Source organism: Propithecus coquereli, unplaced genomic scaffold (genome assembly GCF_000956105.1).
Source record: "Propithecus coquereli isolate 6110/MARCELLA unplaced genomic scaffold, Pcoq_1.0 Scaffold442, whole genome shotgun sequence".
Taxonomy (NCBI): Eukaryota; Metazoa; Chordata; class Mammalia; order Primates; family Indriidae; genus Propithecus; species Propithecus coquereli.
The window spans coordinates 1,073,309-1,082,773 of record NW_012150197.1 but is presented as its reverse complement, the minus strand read 5'-3'; the positions used below and the strand labels follow the sequence as shown (position 1 = coordinate 1,082,773).

General features: G+C 49.9%; 1 protein-coding gene across 3 annotated transcripts in view; it reads right to left on the bottom strand.

The window, feature by feature from the left end:
- DIDO1 (death inducer-obliterator 1) overlaps positions 1-9,422 on the bottom strand; it is a 55,529-nt gene extending 46,107 nt beyond the window's left edge. The window contains exon 1 of one of the 3 annotated variants that reach the window (XM_012654635.1): positions 9,310-9,422. The gene's annotated coding sequence lies outside the window, so the exon portion shown is untranslated. Of the gene's footprint in view, positions 1-93; positions 155-9,309 lie in introns of those variants that run through there. The other 2 variants (XM_012654633.1, XM_012654634.1) reach the window with 2 other exon arrangements.
- Positions 9,423-9,465: the final 43 nt, after the last annotated feature.

Here is a 9,465-nt window from a genome sequence, read left to right as displayed (position 1 = left end):
CCCCGGCGCCGGCCCCACCCAGCCACCCGCCCGCTCGCCCGTGCGGCCCGCGCAGCGGCCGCCCCTCCGCCGGGAGCCCGGGACGCCACTTACCGCGGGCCGCAGGCCTCTAGGGTCTCGCAGCCATTTCCTCCAAACGCTGCGGAGCGGGCTGGCGGCCACCGAGACGCCGCGGGGCTAGAGCGGCGCCCCCGCGCGGCGGGCTGAGGGACGAGGCGGCCACCGAGACGCTGCGGGGCTAGAGCGGCGCGCCCGCGCGGCAGCCCAGCCCCGCCCTGCGCGCATGCGCCCGCCGCCCTTATTGGCGCTCCGGACCTGCGCCGTTTACCCGCACAGGCCCGTTTCCCGCCCGGTTTCCCGACCCCAGGGGTGAAAGCTAGGGCGGGGCCCTCGGCGGCATCCCTGGGAACCGCTCGGCAGGGCGCGGGCGGAGCGTGGGTGCGGCCCCTCCAGAGGCTGCACTTTGGCCAGGCCTTCACTGTTGCCCGGCTAGGGGAGCTCCTGGAAAGAGGATGAAGGAAGAGAAGGCTCGGTTTTTCTCTTCTCCGGACTGCACGTCTCAAACTCCGGGCCTCCCACGGGGAGGCGAGGCGCCCCCAAATCTCTGCCTCTCCGCACTCACAACTAGTGACCTGGAGCAAAGAATGCACCGGCGTATTTGCCCACAGGGCCTGGAGGGACCGATTAGACATCTGCTCTCAAGAGGGGAAAGTGGGGTCCGGCAGGTGTTGAGCCTTCCACTTGGGTTTTCTTCAGTTCCCTTTATAGGGAGGGTGACATCCCATCACCCGTCGGTTCCCAGATACCGCGGGAAACATCGGGGTGGGGGAGAGCAGCTGCTGCCTTGAGGCACCCTGGTCACTGGCCATGGCGTGCTTCCCCCCGACCCCCACTCCGTGAACAGCCATACACTCCCTGGAAGCTGGGACCCTCTAGCCTTTGGTGTCAGCCCCTGGCAAAGAACAAAAAGGGGTCCAGAGTGCGGTAAAGCCTCTGCGATAGTTCCACGCACGAACCGGGGGCTTTGGGGCAGGTGTTCCTTTTACTAAACATCTCTAAAGATTACAAGGCCTGCCAATTTCTGAGACTGTCAGTTTTCTTTAAAAGAAAACACAGCGTGCTCCTGCTGGTGTGATTCTACCTTAATGGAACCTGGCAAGGATGGGCTCGATACTCTTCCCTCTTGATTGTGTCTGCAGGTTGAGAAGAGAGGCGTTTGCTCTCAGATACTGTGTAGTGAGAAGTTTAGAAACCAGACAGATGGGGTCAAGACCAGCTTGCACAGTGTGATCTCGGGCAAGCAGTCTAAAACGGGGGCTCACGTGCTGGGATGAAGCCCGCAGGAGGCGTCCCTGCAAAGGGTTCTCTAAGTGGAATTGGTATGGGGGAACCTCTGCCCAACTCTTTGGCTGAGAATCTTTAAATGAAGTAAAAACAGCAATTTCTCTCTGCCAGAAGGTAAGCTTTAAAAGATTTTAACTCTCGGGTGCAGTTTCAGGCTGGGCATTCAGAAAGAAGAAAAGGCACTGAGGGAACGGAAAGGGGAGCTGGACCAGGAAGTACGGGAAAACTCATAGACTAGAAAACCAGGTGGACTGAGGAAAAGGCTAAAGAGAAACGTGGGGAAACAAAGGGAACCCCACCCGTCCTCACTGCAGTGCTCTATGATGCGCAAGACGCACGGCTGTTCTAATCTCGCTGAGCCACGGCCGCCACTGAGCAGGACGCTTCTCCCCCGCCGCCCCCAGCTCTGCTTTGGAGAACTGGCCGGACTACCCACTCCGGGCCCTCTGCCTACAAGGCGACTGTTAATGTCAGTGCTCTGTCCCAGTTTAACTGCTGTCACTCCAGCGAGTTGCTCCCCCTGGTAAAAAGGGAATTTGGAAGATTTACAGTTTGGATTTTTTTTTAATTGCATTCTACTAACTAAATACTTCCTTCTAAACTTTACTTCCTCCTAAACTATTTTGCAAGTAAAACCCAGAGAAGGAAACAATTAGTCTCCAGTTGTCTCAAGAAATTCCTCCCTAAATATCCCCAATCCGTAAACAAAAACCCACCAAGTAGCGCCGATTTACAACAGGATGTTGTCGGAAAGGCAGGAGCGGGACAAGAACGCTCCGGCAGGAAGCTTAAAAGGTGGTCCACGGGGTGTAAATAGTACTTTTGTGTAATGTGTAGACACTGGTTTCTGCCACCCCCACCCACGGAGAAAATTTAGGGGAAGTTTATACAAGCGCAATCCGGGAAAAACTCAGCAATTCTTTCAAAAAATTGCTTCCCGCGCTTACCCCCTTCGTTGGAACTCAGAGTCCTGAGCAGAATACCGTGATCCCAAAATGAAAGAAAGTACTATGACGAAAACACTCAAGCTGCAGCCTACTTTATTTCGGTTTAACTACAACCCCGTCAAAGGGAAGATTCTGCACATTGTCTTAGAACAAAGTGACCCGGGCGGCCCCCGCGGGGCACCTTAGTTGTTTCAGCTTGGAATTCAAAGGGATGCGGCCGGGGACTGCCCGGCCGGGGCCTTCCGAGAGGGGTTCGGGGTGTGGACACAGTAAAGGAGCACAAAGGGGATGTGGCGGCAGTGGGGGAGGGGGAAGGGAAGGCCACAGAGGGAGGACGAGCACCGGGCGGAACGCGGCCTTGGCTTTGGACCCGCTCTGCTCCTCCTCCCAGGCCTCGCGCGCAGGGAGGCGCCCCCAAAGGATTCTTCCAGAACTTAGACACAGAGAGAGTGACGGCCGCAGGGCTCCACCTCTTGGCTACTCACACGTGCCCGCTTTGAGCGTGGGCGGAGGAGGAGGCAGGACAGTGGGTGGGCGAGGGGGGAGGGGAGGGGGAGGGCGCGGCTGCGTACTGGGACGGGGAGGGAGACTCCCTCTCTCCGGGCCCCACGCTTTCCTCGGCGCCCCACACGGGGTCGGACCCTCAGCCACGGCGGGGGCTCCCTTTTCTGCTTCTTACCGTTCCGGGAGCCCAGGTGCCTGGCACTCCAGGAGCACAGCCCTGGACGACTTGTGGAATGAAAAGGTAATTATTAATATCGAATACACGCCCCATTCCCCGGGAAAAAAATAAAGCTAGCATTTTATTGCTCACAAAAGCTTCAACCACTGTATGTCTTTCGAGAAAGTGATGAATTTTCATTATATCAGGCCAGCTAACTTTAGATAAATCTTCTTGCATAGTACAATCAACTTACCAATGCTAAAAGGTTTCAAGATCAAATTGGCTACTAACTCCCCCACAAAGCATAAGAGTGAAGCACCAGTCTTGGTTGCCAGCCGTAACCAGACCTAGGTCCCCGGCGGAGCCAAAGCTCCAGTCTGCGCATTCCCGCCAGGACAGGCGACTCGACAGAAATCACCCACTGAATGAATTCGGTTGAATGCTGTTCCGAGACAGCCTATGGCAGAACCCAGGGAGCCGTGGGAAAGTTACAGGGAACCGGTAGGACAGAAAAAGGCCACAAGAAAAAACAAAAAACTCAAGGAAAATCTTAGGATTGGAAGTTAAACTTCGTATTCCAACCTCAAAGACCTATAGAAAGTCAGCTGTAGAATGCGATGGGAGTGTTCAAAGCAGCAAATGAGAACCACATCAATGTTCTGTCTTTTAGACAAAGGAATAAAAAGAATAGGAAAAGAGGAGGGAAATAAGATGGGGAAAGGGAGTCACCTCCATTAATGCTGTTCCAAACAATTCATACATGCTGAATTTTTGTAGCTGGCATTAGGGATAGTGTCTTATCATTTGAACATTTTTAGAAACCTGTGCTACAACTAACTTTTTTTTTTTTTTTTTTTTTTTGAGACAGAGTCTCACTCTGTTGCCCGGGCTAGAGTGCCGTGGTGTCAGCCTAGCTCATAGCAACCTCAAACTCCTGGGCTCAAGCGATCCTTCTGCCTCAGCCTCCCAAGTAGCTGGGACTACAGGCATGTGCCACCGTGCCCGGCTAATTTTTTCTATATGTTTTTAGTTGTCCGATTAATTTCTTTCTATTTTTAGTAGAGATGGGGTCTCGCTCTTGCTCAGGCTGGTTTCGAACTCCTGAGCTCAAACAATCCGCCCGCCTCGGCCTCCCAGAGTGCTAGGATTACAGGCATGAGCCACCACAAAACTTTTCTTTTAATTATTAAAGTAACAAGGGAGGAATCTTTGGTCACTTTAGCCTCTGTAAGTTACTCCAGACAAAGCTATGAACTTAGGACAACACATACAAACAAGGCAAAAAGAACTGCACGAGACAGGGAATTGAACCTAATAATGTACGTGTGCTATTCTCAGTTCTACCACTTTGCAGAGATCTTTGGACAGAAGGAATGAGCTGATGTATTTTTATATCCCCTCACATAATAAAACCCTCATTTTGTTACCTAAACAAGAGTAAACACAATACAGAGCCATGCTTATTAGTCCTACCTCTGAGAATGTTTATTACTCTGAGATGTCTAAGTTTACCCTTTGAATTCAGAGAAAAGTAAATAAAACCCACTTCAGAAGAAATATTTTAATATGTACAAGGCATTAAAACTATTTCTTATCTGATTGGTTTTCTCTCTTAATCATCTTTAAAGGAAAACATCAAAAAAGAAAGCCAAAAAAAAAAACAATGCCTTTCAGGGATTTTGACAGAAAAGCACTTTCTGAGTAAAGCAGTGGTGCCCAAATAGGCCACTCACCTTGACAGGCTAATCGCACCACAAAATATACAGCAGAGGAAAAGGGAAAAGCACACCTGCAGACTGCTGAATTCCTAGGCCTGCTGGTGGGCATGAGGAAGACGGAGATGTCCCTGAGGTCAGAGGGTGACCAAATGAGCAAAGGGGCAGGGCACCGTCTGAGTGCCCTCTGGGGTGTGGGGCCAAACTGTGTATAGGCTACAATTTAAGATTTTTTTCTTAAATGAAAATACTTAAAAAGTGAAAGATTTTTTGAAGTCAAGTCTAAACAGTGACCTTTCAGAATTAGAATTTGTCCAGAATAATCAATTCCTGTTCCTACCTAGTTCACAAAAACAAAATGTTGAAATTGAGAAGGAGCATACTGGAGTAAACAGGAGGCTGAGCATTAGCAGTTTCCAAAGGATACCCAAAAGGGAAGTTCAAGTTCAGTAAATTACCCTTCCCATACCAGAATCTTTTTTGAGTTTCAAACTGAACTGCTTCTAAAATTTAGAAATTCACATGTTCAAAGGAGAGTAAGAGCTGCACAAATCTGACTATAGACGGTGGGAGGCCAAGAATGGTGTCTTTTATAGTTCTGCAAAGAGATGAAAAATCAGACATACAATTGTCTCCTCCCAACAGAAAAGCATTTAAAGAGTAAATGTAAGAGGGTTTTAACTGGAAGACAAAAAGCAAAATAACGGCCTCATCTTCATCCAGCACGTCTACATTTGACCACAACAGCCACCATCCTTAACACATATAGACCTAGCTGTCCACATATATGTTTGTGCATATAAATTTACACATTTTTGTTAATTTAAATAAAAATGAAAGGTCAAATCCCAAGCTAGTAAGTGTTTACCAAATCCTGACCAGCCAGGTCCTAAGGGCATAACTAAAGTCAATATGAACCAGTACAAAAACAGTGTGTTGACCGGGTCCACTGCTCCTCAAAATAGTCTCTGTCTGAACTCTCCTACTGGTCTGAGACAGCAGGACTACATCACACCCCCCCCAACATTTGTTTCAGTTTACAGTATGCTAGAGACAGTTTATGTCTTAACCTCAGCAGGAGTTAAAAGTTTTTAAAAAAGAAAAAAAATCAAGAAAAATACTACTCTTGTTCTTAACCAACCAAACTTAAGATATCCAGTGCTTTCTGATTTAGTAGTATAATCCAGAAAGGGAAATAAAATCAGGCAAACAGAGAGGGGGGGAAGGGCAACCACATTAAACAATCCGTGGTAACAATGTTTCCCAGTGTCTGGGTTGGCATAGACACTTGATATCAAAATATATGATATCACATATCATAAATAAACTAAATAAAATTCCAAAAACTAAATAAATTCTAACTAAACTAAATTCTAAAGCTAAATAAAATTAACAACTAAATAAAATTCTTCCTTACTCTAACATCTTCTCTAAGAAAATTTTTAAAAATATCGTGAAAAGCTAAGTCTATGAAAATTAAAGTCTAAGTATTTCCTACTCACTTGTGCTAATGATTCTTAGCAGCAACAACTGATGGGTTTATAAATAATCCCGAAAAATTAGGTTTGTTTTATTTACTAAATCTCTTTGAAAGCCAGGAGGCTCCAGTTGGGTATATATATGTTTGGGAGTGTATGATTTTATGCTTTTGGGTTTTGAGAAAACAAAATCATCCACCAAAATAATGTGGTTTTGTAGAACATGGCAGGTGTCCTGGTTTTTGAACATTCTAGGAGTTGAGTAAAAGCAGCATTCTATTTTATTCTCAAAATGCTTTTTCCCTTTTTAAAAACTCATTAATGTTTTAAGACTAATATACCTTTAGCACCATTCTTTTAAAGAACTGTTACACTCTTTCAAAATGAGACTTCTCAAGTTCAAAGCCACTGCCACCCTTGCAGAACAGCAGAAGCTCTGACCACCTGGCTGCTGACCCTGGCGAACTGTGCTGTCAGGCCAGTGGCTTCCCTCTTGCATGGGCCCACCAGGAAGCTCAACCAGTTAATGAGCCCACCAGCTGAAGTACTGGGCGACTTGATCGCTGCCCTGCACCCTTGGTGCCACTGCATGCCGGTGTCTTCACGGCTCTGGCGGGGCTGCCCTCCTCCATCTTCTCTCCATACACACCCCATGGAGACCTCATGCCTGGATCTGGGTCCATCCTTCACCTGCTCTCCTGGCATCTCCACTTGGATGCCTCGGATGCACCTCAAAACCTAAAGCATTTGAAAATGAGCTCATAACTTTTGACGTTTCCCCCTCAACTCAGACTCTTCTCTGGTGTTCCCTATTCAGACAACGGGCCCATCCCATAAGCCCAAAGGCCCGAACCAGAGGCCTAGACATTACCCTTGACCCTCCGGGCTCCTCCTCAGCCCCCCCACCTGTTGCCGCAGTGTTTGGGAAGACCCAGCCCACTGCTCACTTCTCTGTACATCTGCTGTGTGGCCCTAATCGTTTCTGAAAGCCTTAGACACACTAGTTGTCTCATCTCACCCCTCTCACCGCAAACAAATGTTTTCCATTCCCACTATGTCACTCAACTTCTTGCTCTGTCACCAGTGACTGTCGAATTGTGTTGAACTTAATCCGCTCGCCACCTCTATGCCCTTTTTCTGAATAGACTGAGTTAATCAACTCTCCAGTCCAGCCCTCATCCTTCCGTTGAGCTTTAGGTGCACCGCACAGGCATCTCCAGACCAGCAGGGCACACACTGAACCCACCTTTCCCCCCTTTTTCCACCCTCATCACCACCATTCCCAGTAGCGCTGCTGCCTAATCAACCAGGGTGCACATCTGAGCTCCTTCTGGACTTCTGCCCTTAGTGCCTACAGACTGTCCGTCACCAAGGACTGCTCTCTCCCTCCTTAAGGGAAGAACTCCCCTTTTCTATTCTTGCTACTACCGCTTTTACTTAACGTCTTCATTGTCATTCACTCATCCCTTCATCTACTCAACAAATATTTATCAAACTCCTAGTACGAACTAGATGCTTTAGCCATAATCAGATATGTCCCAGCTCTCACAAAGCTTACTCTTTTATGGTGAATCCTGCCATCCTCTCAGGCATCAGCGACTTGGGATAGTGTGCCGAGAGCTACAAAGGGATGGTTTAGGATGCCACGTGAGCATACAGGAGGGGTACTCAATCCAACTTTGTCTAGGGAACATTCCCCAGGAAAGCCACATCTCTGTTGCGTAGGTGAGTAGGAGTTAGCCCAGGGAAGTATTTTACACACAGGGCCTGGCTTGTGAGAGCTGAAAGATAAGACAGCTTGGTGACATGGTGGGATTGGTGACACTTTGCTAGGCTAACTTCATGTAGGCAATTGGGGAGTCCCCAAAGTGTGTTAAAGAGGAGGACAGAGGCAATGAGGGACGGCTTTGGGAGCCGTCACGCTGACTCCTGTGTGGGTTTCAGAGAGGAGTTGGCAGGACTTCTGGGAGAAACATGAGTTTGGAAAACATTCTGGCAATCCAAAAAGCAAAGATGACCTCAATGTTATGGTGGAAGAGAGTGGGAAACAACAGGAAGGAGTCCGTTTCTACACAGGATTAAGGAGATGGAGTTAAGCAGGACTTGGTAACTGGTTGGCTGCTGGGAGCAGGGACATTGACCTATGACCCACAGGAAGGCACCGGTGAAGCCTCTTTGGACTGCGGTGTTTCATTTCCTTAGGGCCCTGGCACTCAGGCCTTTTGCTCCTGCTTCCCCTTGCACGCTTTTTCCTTAACATCTAAAAACTGTTTCCCGTAGGGTTTAGTAGTTGCAGCTGTCGTTACTGACATGTACTGCATCGGCACGTTAAGCAGATGTGTGTCAAAACTTTGCACCTGCAGATTTAGCTCTTACGATTAAGGAAAACGTCCACATCCTGCCGCCATTGTGCAACCTATTTGCCGAATTGGGCTGACTTTCTGTGAGGAAAAGCTCGACCTTATTCAATACACTTTTAAACAACCACACGAAACCATCTCACCCCCGACTTCGACTTCAGAAAGCCGTTCGGTGAGCTTCTCACCCGATGAAATCAGGCCCTGCCCCCTCAAGGATTCTAACACTTCTTCCTGAAGCGCTATCAAATCTTTCGGCGTTGCTCACCAGCAACGGAAAAACGAGACCCTGCAATCGCCTCGAAATAGCTACAAGAGAGGGGTGTTTGCATTCGTCCTAAGCAGACAACGGAAGCAAATAAACACGAAAACGTCCATTTAGAGTCTGAGCCGGCGCTCCTGGAGCCACTCCAGGTCCCCCGCGTGCCACGGCCCCGGCCCCAGCCGGCCGGCCGCCGGGGCGCGCCCCACAGCCGGTGGCCCCCTCTGTCCCAGCCTCGCGCCCCCGGGCCGTCCAGAACCCCGGCGCGGCCCCGGGAGGCGCCCTGAGGGCAGGCCCTTCTGATTTCTCATTTGGCCTCCCGTGAAGACGCACTCCGTAACACTCGAGGACTAAACCCACGGGACTCACTTCCACGAACAGAAAAGTGAGCTCCCGCCCGGCCCGGCCCGGCCCCCTTCCTGGGCCTTGGGACGCGAGCCTCGGCAGGCCGCCAGCAGGAAGGGGACTCCCGCCTCGTCTCGGGGGCGGCCACGGGCGCCCGGCGCCTTTCCCCCGCTCCACCCCATCCACCCCAGCCTCACACAAACGAGTAAGGAGCTGGGACCTTCGCCTCGACTCAGTCCGGACGTCGCGATCCCAGCGCAAGCTTTCCGCACTCCGACGCCTCCGCTGCAGCCATCTTGCGCAGAGGCGGGCGACGCCTTTTGACTCTCGCGCCAACCCGTAGAACGAGGGCG